This window comes from Alligator mississippiensis, chromosome 13 (genome assembly GCF_030867095.1).
Source record: "Alligator mississippiensis isolate rAllMis1 chromosome 13, rAllMis1, whole genome shotgun sequence".
Lineage (NCBI taxonomy): Eukaryota > Metazoa > Chordata > Crocodylia > Alligatoridae > Alligator > Alligator mississippiensis.
Genome location: NC_081836.1, coordinates 3192617 through 3215813, shown reverse-complemented (window position 1 = coordinate 3215813; position 23197 = coordinate 3192617). Strand labels below are relative to the sequence as shown.

Genomic DNA, 23197 nt, shown 5'->3' with positions numbered 1-23197 from the left:
ATCGTAGGCATCTACAAGTACCGCAACCCACAGCCCATGGCCACGGCTCTGCTTGCTGGGCAGAGGCTGGATGTGAGGGCCCAGTTCCTCCTGGAGGAGAGGCTGGAGGCCTTGGAGAGGTCCAGCTGGGGGACGGGTCAACGGCAAGGTGGCCGAGCCGCTGGTGGGGGTCTCCCTTGTCTCCAGAGGGGCTGCAGGGCCTTGTGCCGGCACCGAAGGTATCGTGACAGGTCACCATTTTGCCTCCAGTGACCGGAGGGGTGGCAGGGGAGCCACGGGCCAAGGGAGAGGGCAGACAAGTTCTCCCCAGGGTGAACCAGGGGACCGCTGGCATTGGCGGGCAGCCCCCAAGCCCTGGGGGTGCAGCGAAGGGGCAAGGAACATGGAGGACTGGAAGGGGACACAGGCAGACCACACCGAGGCCACGCTCCTCCCTGATGTGACTCCAGTGGTTTTAAAAATAGGCTGAGTTTGGCCCATACAAGTTGGAGCACCAGAGTGCGACTCAAGCCCAAGTTCTGTCCCCAGCTCCGCCGCTGAGGTGCCGGGCCACCTTTGGCATGTCCCCACCCCTCTCTGTGCCTCAGTTTCCCCATCTGAAGAACAGGGATGGGCTTGCCTCTGAGATCTACAGATGACAAGAGGCTAGGGGGCCATCCATGCCACAAGACATGGCCCGGGAACTGCCACCCCTCCTCTTATGACCTGGCTGGAGAGCGTGTGACACTTCTGGCACATCACTGCTGGCAAGGGTCTCAGTCCTCCAAGCTTCCCATGCATCGCTGCCACCAACACGGGGAGAAGTTCTGCCCGTGCACGCGGGGAGGTCACCACCAAACCCACCAGGAGCATTTGTCTCTGGCCATCCAGACACCCTGCCTTCCCTCCAGCCATCTGCCGACCCAGGCAGAGCTGCAACGTTCATGATCCTTTCGTGCTCACTTCTCCGTGTCTTAATAGCCCCACAGTAGCTGTCAGGCATCTGCCGCTGCTCCGCTCGAGCACATTCCAGCGGGTCCTGCCCATAATTACAGCTTCGTTCTTCATCCACCTCAATTTTCCAGCGTGCTTGGACAGTCGGTCGGCCATCGGCACAGGAGACGGGGCTGGCAGGTGGCCTGTAGGATGTGATGAGTTTGCATGTTTGCAGGGAGCCTTGGTCTCGTGATTTTTGGCTTGAGAGACACTGAGCAAGGGGCATTTAAAAGGCCCGAGATCCATTCCCTCTTGGAGGACTAGTGAAATCCCCCCTGCCACCTCCGCCGAAACACACCCCTTGTTCCCTGGTGTAGAGCCCCCCAGGCACAGCGCCGATACTGCTTTAGCCTCAGCGCCCTCGCCGTGAAGCCATTCTCCATTACCATTGTTCAGCAGTCTAGTCCGCACGTGTCCTGCCTGCGGGCCGCTCGTTAGAGCCAGGCTTGCTCGTTATTCACCAAGTCTCCGGTTGTGGTAACTGGTGGGGAGCGTTTTCTGTGCCCAAGACACCAGTGGCGCCAATGGGACACGGTCAGTCTCCCCAGAGGATGCTTGCTGGGGTCCTTGGCTTGTCTGGTCTCCTGGGCTTCTTCCCACGAAAACCCCAGCCTTTTGGTCCCCTAGCCCCCCCTGGTTCGTCCTGGCTCGGACTCAAGGGACGAGCATCCAGGGATTTCACCTCCCCGTGGGCCGACCCCGTGCACCCTGCTTGCGTGGGGGCTGCACAGACGAAGCCTACGAGACAGCTGCTCTCCCGATGTGTTTGCGGTCCAGTGCCTTCGCCGCCAGCCAGCGGCTCAAGGCAGGGAGAAACTCAAGATAAAGCAAAGGGGTTCAAAACACGGCACGGCGCCAGGTCTCGGCCCTGTTTGCCCAGCTCTGGACCTGATCCCCAGAGGGGGAAACTGAGGCACGGCACCGTGCCTGAAGACTCGCACAGCCCAGCAGGCTCCAAGCCAGGATTAAAAGAGCAAACTTCCTGCCTTCCTGCGCCGGCCTCAACCGCAAGACCGCATCACCTCCCTTTCATTTGTCACTGACTACCTGCTCCCCCCACCATCGTATGCTCTCTGCGTCGGCATATTTATCACCAGAAAGCAAACAGCCCGCTGAGCTTGGCCGTCGCTATTGAATTAGCTCCTGCCTGGGGTTCCCAGTCGCTTTTGTCTAATTCCCATCCAGGGCTGCGGTTAGCGCCGTGTTTACTGCATATCGCTGACAGATGTTTTCTCATGCTGGGGCCGCGCTTTCAAGCTCCAGTTGGATCCGAGCGCTCCTGTCTCCTTGTTTATTCCTGTCTGTGGCTATTTTTGATCCTCTAAGAGATAGCTCTGCTTCCAGCGCATCTCAAAGGGCGGACAGGCATTGCACAACCCCGCCGGTCCTGCCAAGGATGGAGTGCATCGCTCTCGGGATGATGGACTTGAGGCCCACGGAAGTGCTGTGCACGACTCCGGGGATCCGGCTACGGTCCATGCAGCAGGATGGCGTCCCCTTTGATTTGTGGAGGTGGGAGAATACGTCGAGGACCGCGGCCAGGACACCACGCTAGCATCCAGCACCGTGTCCTCCTTTTGGAGGGAGACAGGACATTTAACGGAGGAGGTCGTCTCCTAAGGGGCTGGCAGCAGCTGTTGTCACGGTGGAGAAGTTCCCCTCCCGCCCCATGCGGAGAGTCACCCCGAGGCCTGTGCTCTGGTAACTGGAGCCGGGCTGAAAGATTTTCCAACAGGAGGTTTTTCCGCTCTGCCGTAATCAAGACGACGTGCAGGAAAGTGTTCGATCGCTGATGACGCGACCTGTCAAAGAAGGGGAAGAAGGGGGGTGATGACGTGACCTGGAAGAAAAGGAGAGGAAGGGGGTAGGAGCGTTTCATTCCCATTGAAATGTTGCATTTTATTTTTCTTCTTGGATCCAAGAAAAAAAAAAGGACAAGTTTCCGCTGTTTGGTTTCAAACCAGCTGCTCGCTTGGAGGGTGACCTTATCTCATCCGATAGCACACCGAGGACGGGAAATCACTACAGCCCCCAAATGCAGAGGCGGAGGAGCTCATGCCATTGCAACCTATCGGTCAAGTTAGCGTCCGTCTCGCCAAGCTTCATGGGCGCAGAGATCCTGAGCGAGATGCTCCAGCGGGAGCTCTCCGGGGACCGGCCTTGCGCTGAACCTCAGCGTCAGATGGCACTTTGCCTGCCAAGAGCTCCTGATCCGTGCCCGGGGGGACTGGGCTGCTGGCCTCCCCTGGGTTTCGGTGGCAAGTGAGGCAATTCCCACCCCAAGGCCCACAGCAGAAGGAAGTTGGCACAGCTGCATTCAAATCAACTGCACTGTGCCAACATCTGCCTGCTGGAGATGTCACCTGGGGTTGACCAAGGCACTGGAGAACCAGCACCGGAGTCGGAGGCTTACCCGAATGCAAAGAGCCAAGATCAAAGGCAGGTTTCAGTCTGCTTCCCGGGGTGTCAAGCCAAGATCATGGCCAGGGCAAGGAGTTCATCAAGGCCAGGAGGTCCAAGACAGACACAAGAGCAACCAGCCTCAAGCGAGCGAGACCATGGCACCAGCACCCACCAGTGCTGCTGCAGGAAGCGGGAGGGTTTTACAGCCCTCCCATCAAGGGCGCATCTCCCATTGGCCTGGGGGATCCAGGGCTCGGGCACGGGCAGGATGAGGCCCTCCTCGCCTGTGAATGTTCTCCAAAATTGCACAACAGGATGAAACGGAGACCTTCAAAAGCCAAAAAGAGAGCTCCCTGCCAGTCACATCATTCAGAGAGCCAAGTCTGAGACTGGCCGAGCAGGGATTTGAGCTCTGGTCTCTGATAGCTTGAGCCCACCGCTGCGGTGGTGTGTGCGTATGCCTATGCCCCCTTTAGATCAGCAACTCCCTCCTAAAACAGAGGACGCTTTCTTGCCAAAACCCCAGAAGAAATATTTCCAGTCCAGCGAGACAACATTTTCCGCTTAGAAATATCCACAATCATTTCCAAGCAGAGCTCATCAGGCCTCCTGGCTCCCATCCCTAGCTCCGCCACGGGACCCGGGTTCAAAAATGGGCCTTGTCATATTTTCCCATGACACCAAGCGCGAAGAGCCTCCATCAGTCCCTTCCAAAATTGCTTTGTGCTTCTGGAGCAAAGAGGGTTGTGTAAGCCCCGATGATCCTTATTAATGCTAATTATTTATTACGGTGATGTAATGGAGCACTGAGGCCAACGGAGGAGCCTCGTTAGAAAGGGCAGGGATGGTGTTGGCATACAAGCAACTCGCGCATCAGCTGGGCTGAAGAACGAGGCGCCCAATAAACCTGTGTCAGTGCAGAGAGTGATGGAGCGCCCGCACGGATGTGTTTAACGCGGTGCCTAGAGGCACGAAACAGAGGAAAGGTTTCCACGCCGGCACAGAGATCAAACCACGTGGGGAAGGAGAACTTCCCCCGCCAACCCAACCATCCCGTCCCATCCTGAACGGCGTATGGTAGGGATTAACTGAGCAGTTAAAATTCCCCAGGGATGTGAGGTCAAGCGGAGCAGCGGCAGGACTGGCTGACAGAGGTGATGCAGCGATTGCCGATACGGTTTTTCTTATTTTTCTAAGTCAACGTGAAGGGATCATGGATGCTTTTGACTCTGAAAAGCGGAAAAACACTGGCTGAGATCATTCATAATAAACAATTAGCATTAATAGTGGTAATTTCATAGACATTAGGGGCAGGAAGGGACCTTACAGATCATCGGGTCCAGGATGCTCATCGGCATTTGGGCAGGAAAGACTGCTGGGGCCAGATGACCCCAGCAAGGTGGGTGCGGAGATGCTTTTTGCAGCTCAGAGCCCCGGGTTGATAATCGAACCCCTGCCTTAGGGAGCATGTCTGAGCTCAGCTCCATCCCTGCTGGGCCAGTGTCTCGCCCACGGAGGCTGGATTTGGGCCTCTTCACATCACCCCTGGCCCCTTTCCAAGATCAGAGCCCATCCAAGCCCATCGGGCTGGCTCATCCGCGAATCCGGTGGGGACCGGAGCGTGAAGGGCAACTTCCTTTTCAAAGCAATCCCCCCGGGGCCGGAGGTGAGGCCAGGGCTGCGCTGGCTGTGGAGGGGGATTGTTTGACTTGGGCCACTGCCCAGGGTTAAATAAGAATCAAAGTCCAGTTCAGTCACGAGGGGAACTGGCTGCCCCCAGATGCCAGGAGTGAAGTGAGCTGAGGCCTGGCCTGGTGGGGGGCAGCAGAGCCGAGCTGCGCACCTGTTATCCTTCCCTCCGCCGGGCGCCAGCCCTCCTCTGCTCCCTCCTCTCCCCCGCCCACACTTTCCTGTGGCCACTGAGTCATCCCTATGGATCGGACGGCGCCGGGATGGAGCAACTTGGAGGTTTTCTTGGTGCATTTTATGCTGGGGATGACCAGGCAGACCCACGCCCGTGCAGGAGGGCGTAGGGCCAGAGACCACAACAGAAGGGGGCATTTCTGGAGAGCCTCGCCATGTAGAGGATCCCCAGAGCATTGCATACAACATTGTGGATCAAATGCAGCTGCTTCTGGGGTGGAGTGGCATGCATGCAAAACACTGTGCGTTACATGGCCTTCCCATGCCAGCCGGGTCCGTGGCAATGCTCTACTCCTGCATACAAGAGAGAGTGCCCCCTCCCAGGGGATGCCTGCCCCCCCCAGCATGGAGCTGATCTGTTAGACGGAGCCTGGATGTCATGGCCTCACATGCAGCCCGGTCACTGCCTGCGCTGCGGATAGAGGACCCCAGGCACGCGCAGCTGCTCCCCGCTGACCTCGGCCATTGCTCTCTAGAGGCAGTGGAGGGGGATTCATATGTAGGGCCCTGTTCAGCCGTCACTTCCAGGGGTGAAAATCCCGATGCTCGTGGCCCTTGGAGCACTGATCCAGCCCGGCCGGCCGTCCACAGCACCTGCAGGCCCCCGGTATGAGAAGCTTTCCAAATGAGCCCAGCTTCAAGCCTGCAAATTCTCCAGGGGGTAAATCTGCCCCACACTCCTCACCCTTAGCACCCCAAAGCAGTGCATTCTGGGAAATTTCCCGAGGGGAGGGGGCAGCTGTGGCTGGGGTGGACCGCTGTGGTTCCCCTGGGGCTGGAGGGTACTTTGTACCTCCCGAGCCTCACACTTGCAGTATTAATTACAGCTGCCTGCTTCCTACCATTAAACCAGGCAGCTCAATTAGGAGGCAGGCGAAAGCCGGGCCCGAGGGCCAGGGGGATGTCCCACTGCGAGTGGCCCGAGCCATGAGGCCAAGGGCACAGCCTCTCCCCAGCAAGGAGAAGGGACTCCAGCCCCCCTGGGCTCCACGCCACTGATGACCCCTCATTTAGCCGGCCTGGATCACAGGGTGCGACACCCGCGTATGGCACGCGGAGCTGGGTCCTGGCCCCCAACCACCTCCACCAGGCTGAGCCACAGCTCGGGAGGGCTGCGTGCCTCCCCCAGACCCATCCGCGTGCCAGCTCTGGAGCGCTTGATCCCCATCCTCTGCAAGATCCGCCGCTGACACAGTGTAGATAACCCTGGGATGCAGCACGGGAAGGGACCTCGCAGGGTCCAGCTGGTACTCGAGCCCCCTGTTAAATCACGCCTCGTTTGCACCGTGTCTCGCATTCAGACCCTGGGAGGGTTCTGGCCTTTTCCATGTCCGGGTCCAGCTCCAGCCTGAGCCCTGCCGGGACCGAATTAGCTCGGCCAGGCGCAGGCTTCCAGCTCCCTGCATTCCTCATGCACGCCAGGGCTTGTGGCTGGGCGGTGGCCAGACGCCTGCCTTGGCACGGGGCCGCGGGTGGGGGCGAAGGAGCGGGAATACCGCCCGACGCCAAAATCCCTGGATCCAGCCCGTCTTCTGGGGCGGGTGGGAAATGCCCGGCAGGGTCCCTGGAGCTGCAGCCCTGAAGCAGGGGCTGCACGTGGGCTGGGCTGTTGCAGACAGAAATGCACGGAGCCGGGACCCCGGGAGCTGCCTGTCCGCCCTGGTGCGCTGCAGACTGCCCGGTCCTCCCTACGCTCGGTGCCCATCCAGCCCTCTGCTCCTTGCAGCGTGTCTGAATGGTGATGGGCAAAGGAAGTGAACCTGCCCCCCAGTTCCCAACCTGCCAGTGCCTCCCAGCAAAACCCTGCTCCAGGGAGCAGCCCTCACCTTGCAAAAACCCCAGGCAGGCACTGATCTGACACAACAGGTACCATCATGGTGGGGGCAGCATAAACCCCCCCAGAGGGGCACTGGGAAGAGGAGCAGAAGCACTGGAAGGGAATTCCTGTGTCGTCAAGTCCCAGCCGATCCCATCTGTCACAGGCTACTGCATTGCACAAACCCTCCTACAACCCAATCTCTCTCTGCCAGGGCTGTGACCAGGACGTAGGCAGCTGAGGCTTGGCCTAAAGGGTCACAACCCAAGGGATCAAGAAGAGAAAAGGCCATGAAACAAGGGGGTCGGGAGGCCGAGGTCCGTCTGCAAGGGACCAGGACATAGGTCGGTGATTCTCAACAGGGTCTTACAGCACCTTGGGGCACCCTGAGATCCTTTCAAGGGTGCCATGCAGTCTTAGCCCTATTAGGCGTGCAGATGTGATTCAAAGGATAAACCCGGCCGTGTCAAGCAAGCAGGAATGCAGAGCATCCAAAGCATGCTGACCTGTCTCTGGCTTCCTGAGCTCTCCACACCAAAAGAATCGCTCCAGGATTTTTCTGTAGGCGAAAAAGGAATGAAAGCCAAGTGCCAGCACTTTCTGAGGGCCTCGAGTCTAACAAAGGTGAGAAGCACTGATGTATGCAGGCACCCTGGGTGGGGTCAGGAGCCTGGAGGTGAGGAATGGGAGGAGGGCATTGGGAGAGCTGCTGGTTGTAAGCCAGCAGGCAATCCCCTGCAGACAGCCAGGGCCAGCTGGTGGCAGTGAGGTGGTAGCAATCAGGCCCATTCAGGTAACCAGGGCCAGCTGAGGGCAACGGCTCCTACCAGGCTCCAGCCTAAAACCAGTTGGCAACTGGGAGGCTGCTCCATAAGCTTGCACTTTTCACTGTTAAATCCCCATTGCTTTCAGTGCAGCCCTCGAGGTCACCAGGTCTGCCTGGAGCTCCTGCTCCCCTGAACTGCCAGCGTCTCCCAGCTTCATGCCACCCCCCCTGCCATCATCCCTTTGTGTCCTGAGGCCACGAGATCAGTCCTGACACCAGACCACGCTGCCGGCCTGCTACCCGCGAGGTGGACCCCAGCGGCGTGAGGCCTCCTGGAGAAGGTAAGCAAAGCGAATGCAGCTCCAGCTGCTATGATTCAATGTTGAAGCCACAGGTCCAGCAACTTCAGAGCAAGCCAGGCTGAGTCCGACCCTTTTTGCCTTATCTCGGCACTGTTTGCACACACTTGGCGGTGTGGATTTAGCGCCGCACTTCCCCAGGGGCATTCCTCGTGGGGCACAAAGTGCAGCGGGGGCAAGTGGCGGGCAGCCCGGCTCCTCAAACACTCACCTCTTCTGCCAGGTGAGGCCAGCTCCACGCAGGGCGTTGCCTTCCGCTGGGCAGGAAGCGGCTCCCGGGCCCGTGTTGTTCAGCACTGATAAGGGACATCGGAAGGAAACTCCCCGGAGATTAGTCGAGGGTGGGGGAGGCAGAGACCGGGGTGCCCATGGGAGAGATCAAAGGGGTGAACTTGAGTCACACACACACTGCTTGTCAAGAGACTTCAATGAGTGGCATTGCTGCGCTGGACAAAGCAGCTGGGACCCGAGCAGACCCAGCTCCAGATGACTTTGCCCTTGATTCAGTAGTTCATCACTGATAAACCAGCCCAGCCCAGCCCCGACAGCATGCCTGGAGCCCGTGTTATTAGGGGCAACGCCACGAGGTCTCACCGGGCATTGGCCTGGGACTGGGAGGTGGCAGCGAGCATTCGCATACCACCCGAGGGTCTCCGAGCACCGCTCATAGCCCCCCAAGGGGTCCACGTCATGATCCCCACCACCCAGGGGGGAAATGAGGCATGGAGATGGGGCACGATGTGTCTGCTGGCTGGGGCACGTCTCCTTCTGCTGCCAGCACCCCAGATTTAGCCATCTGTCCTGGCAAAGCTGGGATATGACCTCCCATTGCCCACGTCCTCGACCGCCAGGCTCCCCTTCCTCACGGTGCTTGCAGCCTACATGCTTTGCTGCTTGTCCCTGAGCGTGCGGGTGTCTGGAGGGGGGCAATGCAGGCGGCTGTAGGTGCTGCATGTTGTCGCCCGGAAGCTGGCGGCCATGCGGTCTGGACAGCAGCAGGCCCAGGGAGGGGAGCAAGCCGGCGGCTCCCCTGTCTCCATCTGGGAACCGGAGGAATCCATCCCTTGGCATGGCCGAGACGGCCGTGGAAAGCCACCAAGACAAAAAGGGATGAATCAGCACCAAGGACGTTAGCCTGTAATTGATATTTTGAGCCTTTAAATGCCTCCGGGCAGCAGGGGACTTGCCAGAGCAAGCAAGGCCATGCCCTCTTCCGCCTGCACGCGCATGTGCATGGCATGGTCCAGCTTTGTGCATGTAATTAGGCTCCCTGGTACATCAGCATGTGTGCATGCTAAAATGTACCCGGGCAGAGCTGCCTAGGCGTGTGGAAACGGGCTCCGTCGACACAACATAGTGGTTCTCTCCGTGAGAGCGAAGCCTAAAGAGGGAAGGGCTCGCCATGCACCACTGCTGCGTGGTAAGTGATTTGTGCGCCTGCTCTATCCCACTAGCAGCAGCAGCTAATCCATGGCAATTGAGAAGTCGCTTCATTCAGGGCTAAGCTTCCCCCCATTGAGTTTCCACTTCTCGCAGGAGAGAGCAAACACCAACCACTTGCCATGGGTCAGCTGCCGCGTGGCACGTCCTCCACGCCTTCCACCGGGTATACGTGGGTCATCTGCCCACAGCCTGATTGGGTTTGAATTATCCATCCGATTGTCTATGGGCCAGCTTTGGTAGGAGGCTCAGAGGAAACCTTCCTGAAGGGAAAACTGTCCCCTCATAGTGTGGTAGGACGTGCTTGTGTCTTCCTCTGAGGTCTCTGGAGCTGGCCAGGGTACCTGAACATGGACCATAGGGCAGAGCACCGGCTATTTCATAGTTTTTATGGGGCTGAAAGGGACCTTACAGATCATCGGGTCCTGCTTTCTTCTCCAAATACACATCTTGGGGTAGTTACAGGCTGATCGCCATTCACGGGACAAGGGGCACTGACCAGGAGAAAAGATGCAGCACTCGCGACTTCTCAACAGAGGAAGACAAAACAAGAAGCGGGGGTGAGAAACCAGACCAAGCACACTGAGGTTAAAAATGAGGCCCAGGGTTTTACTGGGGCAGGTGACGAGTCCCAGAACAAATCACCAAGGGAAGCGGTGGCGTCTCCAGCTTGGGGAGCCTTCGGATGGAGATGGGGTGCCCTATGTAGGCCAAACAAGTTATTGGGCTCAATGCAGAGGTAAAGGGGGCATCGCTCTTTGTCCTCCGCCAAACGGGGACTCAAAGCAGATCACATCTGGCCTTAAAATCTATGGGCCTGGGCGAACGCATGCAATCGTGCCTTGAGATGTTTCACGTACGACCAAGGCACGCGGCCATTTTGCGCTGCGGCGTAGGCAAGCAGAGGAGCAGCTGTAATCAATAAGCCTCCAGATTGTTTGGGCACTGCGATGCATTTAAAACCAGCCGCATGAACTGGGGTTCTCGGTTTTTTTAATTTATTTAATTTTTTTCTTTTTTTTTTTTTGCCTTTCAAAAATGTGTTTTGGAACTGCCCCAGGCCTGGGGGAAATTACGCCGGCCACATTTTATCCAGCAAATTTGCTGAAAAATAGATTCTGAAAGCCTCCGGTCTGGGTGGCTGCTGGCTGCTGGCAGAGGCGCGTGCGTGTACAGGGAGGAGGGGGTGTCGGGATGCCTGCGTTTTGCTTCTGTCCACACGGAGAACTGGTTTCATCCACGGTGCGAATTGAAGCTGGTTTAGTCAAACCAGTGTAAACCCTGCACAAGCTCTCTTCTTTTGGTCGGAGAGGCGTACGTTGGCTCGGCTCGCGTGCGCGGGGGAATGTTTTAAGTTGAACCAAAATAGCAATGCTGCCTCGCTCTTCTAGGGCCCTTTCACCGGCAGAGCTTGAAGTATTTCCGCAAGGAGGTCACTGTCATTATCCCGGGGGGGGGTTGACATGCCTGTGGTCACCCAGATGGCCGGTGGCGGAGCTGAGAGAGGACCTCGCTCCCTGAGGTCCAATGTGGTGCGCTGTCCACCCTGCCTAGCCGCCAACACGCTCTCCGGACCCCGAAAATCAGAAGCCACTTTGCCGAACGCTGGCTTGCCCTGAGTGTACCCGTCTGTCAACCGGACCGGCCCAGCCCCCAGGCACCAGGAGCTCTGCCTGTTCCAGCATCCCGCTCTGCAGCTGTGTATTTTCCTTGGCGCTACCCAAGCGCCCGAGGCCCGTGGGTGTCACTTGGCTCTGCTCCTCTCCAGTGGATCCACCACCCCCCCACGCTCTCAGCTCCCTTTTTCTTTTTGCAAAACCTCTTCCAAATGTAGCACGACCCCGGCGGGGCTTTCCCCTCGCCAGGCTGGACCTTGCTCCTCCGTCTCGCTGGGCGTTTGCACAGCTCTTCTCAGTCTCGACGAAACGCGCCTCCCAAAACAACACATGATCTTAATCTGTACCAGGAACTTTTACCCCAACCTGCGCAGCACCAGATAGGAAGCCCCGTTGTAAATCTGTCGCAATTTGCTGCTGCTATCTACACAGTTTGTTTAGGAGCCTTGGAATTAATCCCCGGCATAGCATCAGGTTCCAGGAGGTGATGACACAGGATTTATATAACCGGGTTTTCAGTCTGGCCTTTAATCAGCTGTAAAAACGTTACTCCCGTCTCGGTTGGCTTTTCTGTTTTCTGTCTCTCTCTGCCTGTAATTTTCAATCCCTCCAGATTTATTTCCCTGCCTTAATGGTTCTTTGTCTACCCCTCCTTCCTGCTCTCGCTCTTTAGATCTCATTTTAATTAGAACCAAGAGGGAAGGGAGGAAAATGGATGTTTGCTTTCTATGCTGAATTGTTTGCCCTTCCCAAGTATCTTCAGCGAGAGGATCCCTGCGGAGATGAATTGATTAAGGCTTCCCCGCCTTGCGAGGGATTAGGTATATGTAAGAAATGTGCTGCTGCCATGCAGCCACCTCTGGGGTGGGGGGGTACAACCTCACTGCAAAACAGGGAATGGAGGAGAGTGCAAAATCGGGCCGACGCAGGAGGGGGTCATTTGGATTTGGGGTGCAGGTGAAGTCTCCGGGTGGCAGCTGCAGCGAGCTCAAGTCGCCCTAGGTCTCATCTGAGAGATGGCACTGTTCCCTGGGCACCGTGACTCACTGGGAGCAATTACCAACACCCTTTCTTGCTGCACCTGGGTCTTCCTTGCAGCTGTCCCATCTATGTGCTGACCCGGGTTAACCCTGCTGAGCTTGGGCCTGCCCCGGGGGGATCGCGGGGTGTCAAGGAGGCTGGGTGCAGGCGCCTGCGCTGCTCATCCTTGAACAGCAGCGGGAAGAGCTTTGGCAGCAAGAGGGAAAGACTCGCCCTTACCCTGTGCTGGCTATACCAGTGCATCCAGCAGAAAGACTGGGCAAACCAGATCATCTCGACCCTCTTTCCGAGCAACATCACCCACGCTGGAAAAGGAATTCCTCTTCCAGGACATGTGCTGCCACGGACGGGGAGCCCCTCAGCCTGAGTCCAAACCTTAACTTACGGCAGAATAATTTTCCTTGCTCTATGGGCCATCCCTTAGTCTTACTGAAGCAGCTGCTATTACCGGCTCTGGAGGCTGAAACATAGGTTAAATTTTTAAGGGAAAAGACTCCACTTTGGACAAAATCTGGCCTTTGTCCTGGCGAAATAAAACCATGCATTGAAGTGAAACTTTTTCCTATAAAATGTTGGGCATTTTTAACCATCTTTATCCAAAAAAATGTGTGGAAAGTGGTGATTTGATATTTTTTCACGTACAGAAAACCCGTGGTGGTTGGAGGGGTGTCTTTGTGAGACAGCTGGTATCCGTGTTGGTAAAGCTTCTGATCAAAAAGAGAAGTCAGTGACCACTTTTCTCCCCCAAAACTGGGGGGAGTGAAATGGAAGAGGAGGGGAAGGGGGGTTGTTTCAAACCCTTGGAAACATAACCAGCTTTGAAGTCCCTGCTTTGTCCTGCTGCTCGGTGTGACAGAGCTGGGGGGCAGGGACTTTGCTGTGCCTGCCCCATGCCTGAGGCATGTGTCAGAAATAATTACAGCATGTAGCAGGCACCGCCTCTACTGACAGAAGCGGGGTGCTGGGGGTGGCTTGCCATAAAGGGAGGCCTTTGAAATGGGGTGCAAAAGGTTAGGGCTGCCTAGGAGACTATGGCACACTGGAGAGCTCGCAGGGCTATGGATGCAGGAGCTCTCCAGTTCTGGAGGCCCTTATGGGCATAAAGGGTGCATCTACACATGCATTAACGTGCTGTAGTTAATGCACATTAAATCTAGCACCTTCATTGTGAGGTACTAGGAAAATGTGCATTCGCCTGTCTTAATGCACATTAACTAAAGAGCATGGTTTTAAGTGACAATGCACATGTATCTATTTTAATGTGCATTAACTAGATAGCATGGTTTTTAGTGACACCTTAACGTGCATTAAAATAGGCTAACGCGTTTTAAAGAGCATGTGTAGATGCACCATTCCCCCTTCTCTGTCTGAGACCAGCTGGAGCCCTCTCCCCTCCCTCTCCCAGCTGCATTCCCACCTGGGCCAAGCCCCCTGCATTTCAATTGCCCCCTATCCACACCAGGGCCGGATGCACCGGCCTTGTTCCCCCGTCGGGTATATGGGGCACAGCTTGGGGTGCTATCCTGGGCCACTGCCAGCAGCTCGCTCTCCCCTCTCAAGCTTTCCACACATCGCACAAAGGAGCAGATCAGGCCAAGAAGGAAAGCGTGGTGCCACCGCCCCTGCTAAGCCAAGGCGCGGCTCCTTCCCCACCCAGATGCCAGGAGAAGAATGGGTCGCGCTGCCGCAGTGTGCGCAGGCGTGCAAAAGCCGGTGCCAGACGCATACCCGTGTCAGAGAGCTGGAATAGCCAGGCATGGGCCCACACGGGGCTTAAGGTAACACAGCCCACGTCTCACCAAAACGTTACCTGACCTTTGCTTTCCATCCGGCAGCATCCCCCGTCAATGCTCAGAGGCCCGTCATTGCAGCAGCAAGCACCGCTTAGCCATGGACCTCGAAGCACGCTGCGTGCGGCGACCGGCCGAGCCTCACGGCCACGCCTGGGAAGCATCCTGATTCAGATGGGGACACCGAGGCATGAGGCCCTGGGGAGATGGGGCATAAATTACTCCAGAGAAGGGACCTTGGCATCCTGGCTCTTGTGACACATGATGTCAGGCTGCTTCCAGCCATCAGGGACATCCTACCTGCTTGATGCCAGGGTGGACACCAGCCCGTTAGCACTGGGCACCCCGTAGAGTACCCAGTGCCCACCGCAGGCCTCTGGCATGCTCAGCCTCTGCCAAGGGGAAGAGCTTTACCAAATCTCCTGGGCCTAGGAGCGGCTGCTGGATGAGTCAAGCCATGAGCTCACCTGAAAATCTCAGCACGCCTTGGGGAAATGGGCTTGTCCCGGGGCCTGGCCTCTTGGTGACAGAGCCGCCTCCGGGCAGTTATGGGAGCATGAGACAACCCAAGCTGTCCCCATGCAGCCCCGTGACCCAGAGATGAGCTTTTCTGTAACTCTGGGGAGCCTCCGCACCAATGGTCCCAGGACTGTTGCTCTAGATTGGTCTTGAATTCACGCCCTCCGGATGCCATCGTGCTAGGCGCTGCACGGGCAGGCAATGACCGTCGTGTCGGTCATGAGCTCTGCAAAGGGGCCCATCTGTGTCCGGGGTGTTGTATGGAGCCGGGCGTGCTGTCAACACCTTGCAGATTAAAACGAGGGTGTCTATAGTCCTGGACTCCTGGTCCTCCCCCAGCATCATCCAGCTGGCAGGACCCAGCCCTTTGAGACCACCTTCCAACACATCTCATAAGCACGGGTCCTCGCACCTGCACGTCCCTGTTGTAGAAACGGAGAGACCGAGGCAAGGAGCAGGGCTGGGGAAGACATGCAGCCCATCCGAGTCCCAGGCAACTCTCCCAACCCCACATCCCGAGCTTTCATCGCAGTGCCCTACGGCCTCCCAGAAACCGTCCCACTGGAGGGACAGAAGTGTGGAAAGCCTTCGAGGCCAGCTCAGTGCTGGGCTATTGCCAACTGTGCTTGACCATTCGGTCTTGTTGGTCTCACCCATCAAGAGCTGAGCTGAGACTCGCCAAACTCCACACAGGACCTCCTGATGGACTGACGGGGACCCTAGACCAAGAAGGGGGGTGTCCTTCAGCCAGCAGGCCAGCCCTGGGACTCATTTACTGCTGCTGTCCCGCAATTAAAGCAGTCGTTCCAACCAACATGGGCCGTGCAGCATGGCAGGGCTGGGATCGCTTCCTCGCCCTCCTGCTGCGGTAGGACTTTCCAGCGGCCCTGGGGCTGGGAGGGACCCCGGCATACGCAGCATGCATGCACAGGCGGAGAGGGCTCTTACTTTAGCTGAGGATGCACCAGGAAGAGCAAAGCTCACATCTTTCAGGAGAGAGCGCGGTGGGGCGGCCTCTCCTGGAACATGCTGCGGCAGCTCGGGGAACAAAACGGAGGCTGAACTCGGGGCCTACGGAGAAATACAAAGGCACAGGACTGAGGAAGCATGTGGGCTTTACAACTGCACGGCTCAGGTGCTGAGGGCAGGTGTGGCCTGGCTGAACGCCTGGGCGGAGGCCATTATTTACCAATATGGGAACAGAGGGAGGAAGTTGGATGAGCCCCAAGCCCCAGGATGAATAACACAATCTGCATTGCAGTAGCACCGAGGAGCCCCAGTGCTGCACCAGGAACCCGTGTGCCAGGAGCTGTGCAAACGCAGGACAGGAAGAAGGGCCCTGGCACGGGGCAGCTGAAATCACTTCTGCTTGGATGCATGCCAGCGATGCAACGCCGCCGTCCAGCCCCTAGCTCAGGGGTTCATATCCAGGCTATGCTTCGCAGCTACATCTGTCCCCCATCCGACGGCTGCATGGGGAAATACCTCACACGGTGCGAGCAGAAAGATGAGTGCGGGTCTTCATTTCGCACCGGAAAGAGATGGATGTTGCCAGGTCCGTGCAAGGCAGTGGCAAAAGTGTCATGCGCTTGCACGGCCCTTGGCGAAACACCTTGCACTTAGTCTGTGTCCTCCCTCGGGGCTTGCTGCAGCCCGTGTGGAGGTCGGGCCAGGGCCCCACGTTCCCAGGGCAGGGAGGGTGGGATCCCAGGCCCAGCAGCTGCCAACAGCCCTGGTTCACTGGAATGTGTCAGTGCTGGCCCCCGGCCAGGAGGCGCACATCAGCTGAGGGCCCGGCTTGCCGTGGGAAGGGGACCGCCGCCAGGCGACAGAAGCCGGGTTTTGCTGGCTTGCATCACATCTGCATGCAATCCTATAGCAGCGAGAGACCGACTCGTGTCCACGATGCAGCTTTGACGGGTGCAATGAGGCGTCCTGCAGCAGAACTGCCCACAGCTCCCCCACGCCAGCCTCCGGTCCGGTGCTGCCGTGGCTCTGGGTGTTCAGCTTGGCCCCCGTGCATATGAGCCGGCGTGCAAAGCCAGCCAGATGTCCCTGTGCTTTGTTTTATGAACGTGGCAGATGTTGTATCCCCTGATTTACACCGGCGGCGGGAGGTGTCCTCGGGGCACGGCTCAGGATTTATGATGGGAGCTTCTGGGCCTCCCAGCGGGAAGGCTGTGGGATTGCTATCTCGACCCAGCAGGGCGAGGTGCAGACGGGGCCTGACTCCTTCAAGGTGGGAAAAGCTGGGCCGTGACCCTGTGTTCGAAGGAGCCTGCAAGCACTGCTGCCACTCAGATCTCACACGATCCCTCTGCCAACACCGCTTGGCAGCAAGATGCAATCTGTTGGCTGGATTCCACTATATTCCACCCACCCGAAATGCCGCGGGGTTAGAACTGGATCCTATCCCTTTCCCATCCCAGCCTGTTGTCTAGCAGCGCTGGGTGCTGCTTTGTAGGCTGCTGCCCTCCACCCCAGAGGCAGCCGCCTTCCCGCGGCAGGGCAAAGGAGTGACACCTTGTTATAACTAACACCGGTGCTCTCGGGCCTGATCTCACCTGGCCGGGGTCAATCAGGAGCAAGGTGGGGGGAAGTCACTGGACTGACTCCAGTGGGAGGCTGGGGTGAGTGATAGTGTCTTTCAAGCAGCGTGTTGCAAAACAATTTTACAGCTTTAATTGCAGTAATTGGGGTACTGGATAATGATGGAAATAAAAACACAGTGTTTAGGTAATTGTAGGAGAGGCGGCCCGGGTTTGGGGGTATTTGGGTGGAAGAGACGATGGAAATGTCAGGGCGTGCTATTTAAATGCTGCTGCTAATCAGGTCGTGCTGAGTGGTGTGAAGGTTACCCGTGCCAAGGCAGGGTGGTCTCGAGCAGTTGGCGCTGGCCCAGGACTCGGGAGACCTCGGTTCTAGCTTTGATGGTGCCTCTGCTTTCTTGTGGGCTGGCTACTCGCGTCTCTGTGCCTCAGTTTCCCTTCCCAGTAGAAGCTCCTTGGGGCAGGGGCAGGGACAGCCTCCCACTACACATTTGTGCAATGCTGAGCTCTGTGGGGCTGGGATCATGGATGGGGCCTTTGGCATAGGCATGGTAACACCTGGGGAAGGTACTAGTCCCACCCAGGCTGGCTGCAGGCCACTGCCCCCCATGGGGGGCTCAGTCTTCGAGAGGGGGAGAAAGGGAGGCATGAAGATATAGGGAAGAGTGAATGGATCCCACAGCCCAAGAGCAAGGGGCCAGAGGGATATCTCAGCATGGTGCAGTGCAGGGCATTTCCTCCCTTCCTTTGCTGGGCACTGCCTGGGAGGCCGACTTTCCTCCTGAGGTCAATGGGGTTGCTCTGAATACAAGCAGCTGGTGCCAGCCCGCTGTCTGATCAGCCCGGTAGTCTGAATGGGAAGGCATGACCCCAGAGCAGACGGTGGTGGAGCCCCCAGCTCCGGGGATCTGTGCCCTCTGAGCTCCCGGGGGTGGATGCTCTGCCCTGATGCAGCGTGGGGACCCCCGGGCTCTGGGAGAGGGGATGGAGGCGATCCCCCAGCACAGCGCAGGGAGGCTGGAAGCAGCGAGAAGCTGGCCCGGGTCACGTGGCCTCTCAGCTCACGTAGCCCAAACTTGTTTTTCCTCCCGGTTCGCATTGTTCCAGGCCAAAGTGCTGAGTGCGGCGGTTTCCTGCAGGGGAGGCTTTGCACAATCAGCACAATGGCAGGAGGGACCGCCTGGCCACGGGCACCGGGCTGGGGACCCGCAGCAGGCGGGAGGGCGTGGAACGGGGCAGCCCAACGCCAGGTCCCCGTGCATGGCTCAGGGGCGGCACGGCGCGACACGGCAGAGCCCAGGGCAGATGCCAATTGACATGTCGTTGCAAACAGATGAGGAAACCGAGGCACGGAGCGGGGATGCACGTACTCGATGTCATAGGAAGGGCCAGAACGTGTGCAAATTTGGCTTCTGGGAGCCCCTGGCTGCCCAGGCTCTGCCTGTAGCACCTGCTGGGCCTTTAGTATTGTCAGTCAGGCACTGGTCCACTCTCTGCCACGCGACTCCAAAGGGGCTACCTGGCCTGGCTATCGTCCACGATGCTGGGGGGGAAGGAGCTTTGCTCTCTGCCTCCGCGTCGCCCACTTTCCCACGTTGCCAGCCAGCCCCGGGGGCTTCTGCCCACCTGCTATCTCCACCTCCTCTCCCCGGGGCTCTGCTCCCCGGTGGGTGGCCCTTCTGCGGGAGGTGCGAAGGGGTCCGGTGGAGGGGATGAGATTATAAGAGAAGTGAAAGGATGAAGGTGGTGGACAGGGAGATAAACAGCGGGCCGAGGGGCACGGAGGGATAAGGGCTTGTTTATGGAGAGGGGGGTAAATGGAGAGATAAAACAACCCAGCGATAGAGAGGAGTGAAGGGGTGAATGGATGGGCAGATATACAGAGAAAGGGAACCAGCGGGAGAGATAGTGGAAGGGCTGGGAGCAGCCGAGGGATGGGTTTGTCTCCAGGCAAAGCCCCTGGGCTGCTTCCCCGAGGCCTGTTTCCACAGGCCAGAAGGGTCACGTCCCTGGGGATGCCTCTGAACGGGGCGAGAGACCCTCAGCAATGCCAGAGCTGCTCCTACAGCGGCCCCGATCCTGCGAGGTGTGCGGCTCCGCTCCAGTTGAGACGTCTCCACCCCTCTGCGGTGAGCCGGGGACACGCTCCGGAGCGGCGGCTGCCACGGGGTGGGCTCCACATGCCCCAGGGCTGCCGAGGCTCCGCGTTGCCGCAGCAGGGCTGGGTCCTGGCACGGCACCAGCAGGTCTCTGCCAGCGCCCCTCCTGCGGGAGCCTCCAGGGAGGGTGTGCAAGGGCAGCAGCAATCGGCGCCAGCGCAGAGAAACCCCCCAGGCCTGCCCTGCTGCAGCCTAAACCGGCCTCACGGTGGGAAGGAGGATGCCCCAAGGGTGGCTCTAGTGTAGACAAGGCTCTGTGTAGGCCCCCACTTCTGAATGATCACTGCTGAACCCCGCTCAGGCAACTGGGCTATGGCGACAAGCACCTGCTGGTTAAAACAGGCGCCGAGCCCTTCCTTGGCTCCCCCACCGGCCCAGCCACCAAAGGAGCTTGCACGACCGTGTCACTCCCCTGGCCCTAAGGGGCGTAAAACCCAGGAGTGCTGTATACTTCTGACTCCATCTTATTTGCAGTCCAATAGATTTGGCGCTCAACGAGCCACGGATTTTACAGGGCCTGTAGCGTGAGGAAGGCCAGTAAGGAATGAAAAACGGGTTGTGTTTCCTGGCAGGGTCATAAATAGTGCCGCTGAGCCATTTTGACATTGTGCCGTGCCATAAATCCAGGCCTCGCAAGGAGCGGTAGGAGTGGGAATTCGTTAAGCCCTCACGCCCCTCTGCCAGGGAGGTCAAGATGCTCCGAAGACAGGGCTAGCTTGTTACGCCAACAGGATTACTCCCGCGCCCCCCACCTCCCCATTACTCTACAGATGGGGAAACCGAGGCACAAAGAAATCTTTTTAGTGGGGGGTCGACTTAGCAATGGTCACATCGCATAGTCAAGCGAGACCCCGCTACCTCCAAATCCTCATCTGTCAGCTGCTAACAGATGTGTGAGGCTGAGAGCAGGTGTCTCCAGGCCAGGGTTTAGGGAGACTCCGCGGGAGGGGACTTAGGAGCAGAGTTAGCCAGCAGCAACGACAAGGTCAGTCAGTGGCCACAAGCCTCAGACAAATCTCCCAAGTTCTGCAGGCCCTACCAAAGCACGTTGCATGGGATCCCTGGGATGGCCAGTGAAGTGCAATGGGTGTGTTCATAAAGTCTCAGGTCCTGGACTCCTGTTATTGCCTCGAAAGCAAAACTGGAGGGACTGATGCGAGCCAGCAGAAGCCCATGAAAGCATGGCCCAGGTGCATGGCAAAGGCTCCAAAGCCAGGAGACAAGGAAAAAGAAGCCACCTTGCTATTGTTTTAAAAGTTTGCGATTAAGCCAAACTCATGATTCACGTGTGACTCGTGAGGTTTTATTGGCATGGAGGAGTCGAGGCACCTGGGTCTTCCTTGGAGCTGCGGTGGCCTCCAGCCTCCTACGCTCTGTCTAAAGGGGGCTGGATCCACACTTTGTATCTCTCTCTTCCCCTCAAGAGGACAGACAGCCCATGGTCACCGCGCTTGCCTGGGAATAAGGTATAGGTTCAGTTCCCTGCTCCACCCTGGGCCGGTTGCTGAGCCTTTCTGGCTTCCTTTCCCCAACGGCAGCACACGCTATATCAGGGGGGCCTGACATGAATACCCACCCAGCCCAGGCCCCTGAATCCACTTCAGCCCCTCATACACAAATGCAGGGAGCAAGACTAGAAGCACCAAGAGCATCCTATGATGTGGAAGGAATTTGGCATCCATGTGGACCCCTTGGGTGCTATCACCCCTGCATACAAGAACTAGCCGTACCGTACCAGCAAGACCACCATCCGCTGGAGCATTTTGCATTGTTGGGGGAGGCAAAGGTAGCTTGGTTTAGTGAATAAGAAGCAGCCTGGGAGCGAGGAGAACTTGGTTCTGCTCCTGGTTCAGCCACTGATCTTCCCTGAAACCTCCTCCCTGCCTTCCTTCGCCCGCTTTGGCTGTGCGATCTGTCTGGGAAGGGACTCTCTCCGTGCAGCACCAAACACAAGGAGCCCTGATCACGGCCGGGTCGTCTGGGTGGCAGTGAGGGACGGATCCAGCAGCTCAACGGGGGCATGGCGAAACAAGCGGGGTCAGACTGTCTTCAAATAAAGCGGGGCTGGGGCTGCTCGTGCATGGGGAGCGGCTGCCTTCTGCTCCTCTGGTTTCCATTGCAATTTGGATTTTCCTGCCCTCACCGTGGGCTCGGCACAGGGACGGGAGAGGAGGGGAGAAGGTTTAAGCCTCATCTTTGCCTCTGCAAACAGGAGCCCCGCAGAGCTGAGAAACCGTTCCCCGGCTCCCCGGGGTGGAGGAATCCGCCAGGCAGCTTTCCCGGCAGGGAATGGAGCCAGGGGGCCACGAAGGAGACCCACCCAAGAGGGACCCGGGCCAGACGGTGATTAAACCCGGCTTCTCTCCCGCAAGAAGGCCTGCGCGAGGCAGCCTGGCGCGGAGGGCGGCTGCTGGGAGAGGTTTCCCGAGCTGTAAATCCCCAGCCCTGACAGCTGCTGGGCACGATGGCAGAGCCCACGCCCCCTCCCCGCTCCGCAGAGGCCTTTCATCAGCCAGCAGAGCCTCGTGAAAGGCGAGAGGAACATCTGGGACGAAGCCGGGGGGACGAGGCGGGGTCCTCCAGAGAGAATAATGGCTTTTCCACGCGGGCCGTGGCTACCTTGTCCCATTGGTATGTGCTGCGCTGGCAATTCGCGCTCAGGCCCCCTGGGTCCCATCCGTGCCAATGCCACGTCCCCACCGTGCCCACGCCGATGCTGACAGGGAGAACAACCCGGGTCTGAGCAAGGGTTTCTTCTGCTGTTCCTCTCCCCTTTGCAGATTTGTTCATCCCATGCCGCCTGCGCTGGCCGTACGGAGTTTCCCAGTCCCAGTAAAGAGATATCCAGGCCCTCCTCTGCCCCAAACACCCGCCCCCGCAGAGACCACCACCAGGAGAATCCTCCTTTGCTATGCACAGTACAGAAGTTATGACACACAGTTGAGCATCAGGTAATGGTTACAGCAAAGAGCTGGGCATCAAGACTCATTAGATCTCCGCCTAATAAATCAGCAAGATACTTTGGGCCATTTGCTTCCCACCCCATGCCTCAGTTTCCCCAAGTGGCAGCTGACAGTCAGTCCCAGCGCTCGCGCCTGTTTACGACGTGCGTCGGGGTCCAGGGTCGTTTACACCCATTTGCACCGTGCAGGCAGGAGAAAGGTTAATTCTTGAGCACAGCTGGAACTAATGTTTTTTTTTTTTCCTTCCTTTCCACTGCCCCCACCCCCAAAAAGGGTGAAAAATCAGGCCCTGCAAATGGCAGTTAAGAGATGGAAAATTCAGGGCAACAAACAGGTGCTCCCGGTGCTTCGCTGAATCTCAGCCCAGATGGTAACTGGAGCTGGTCACGGGGAATTATTTCGGCCTGTCACGTGGAGTCGGAAAGGCTCAGGTCAGCCATAAGGGCGGGCCGCCGTCAGCTGGCGGGGGCGAGGGGAAGATCTGGGATCGCGGCCCGCACCGACACAGCTTGTTTGTAAGGGCCTCTTGATGGAGGCTGCTGGGCGCAGATCTCCACGTGAGCACCGCGCCAGCCGGGTCGGCTGCAAACCACGATGCTATTTTCCTCGCCGCCGGCCCAGGGCAGACAGGGCAGTGCTGCTCCATGGGGCCACCGGTTCAATCCCGCTGACCCAGGGCGTGACGTGGCCGCAGGGAACAGAGGGGTCCACGTGTCCCCCACCGCCTCACATGCTACATTCTTGTGGGAAGAGAGGCCACCCCCGCAGCGGCCAGATCAAAAGGGGCCCATGATTCATGCCGGCCATAGCCTCCCTGAGCAACGTGCAATTAGCCCGGCGATGGCCTGGCCCCTGGGACCACCCTGCCACTGCCCGGT

At 58.2% G+C, this 23197-nt stretch overlaps 1 protein-coding gene across 2 annotated transcripts in view; it reads left to right on the top strand.

The window, feature by feature from the left end:
• The first annotated feature begins 7425 nt into the window (after positions 1-7425).
• Positions 7426-23197, top strand: part of FAM131C (family with sequence similarity 131 member C) — a 41868-nt gene continuing 26096 nt past the window's right edge. The window contains exons 1-2 of one of the 2 annotated variants that reach the window (XM_059716263.1): positions 7426-7741; positions 8030-8224. The gene's annotated coding sequence lies outside the window, so the exon portion shown is untranslated. Of the gene's footprint in view, positions 7742-7958; positions 8225-23197 lie in introns of those variants that run through there. The other variant, XM_059716262.1, reaches the window with a different exon arrangement.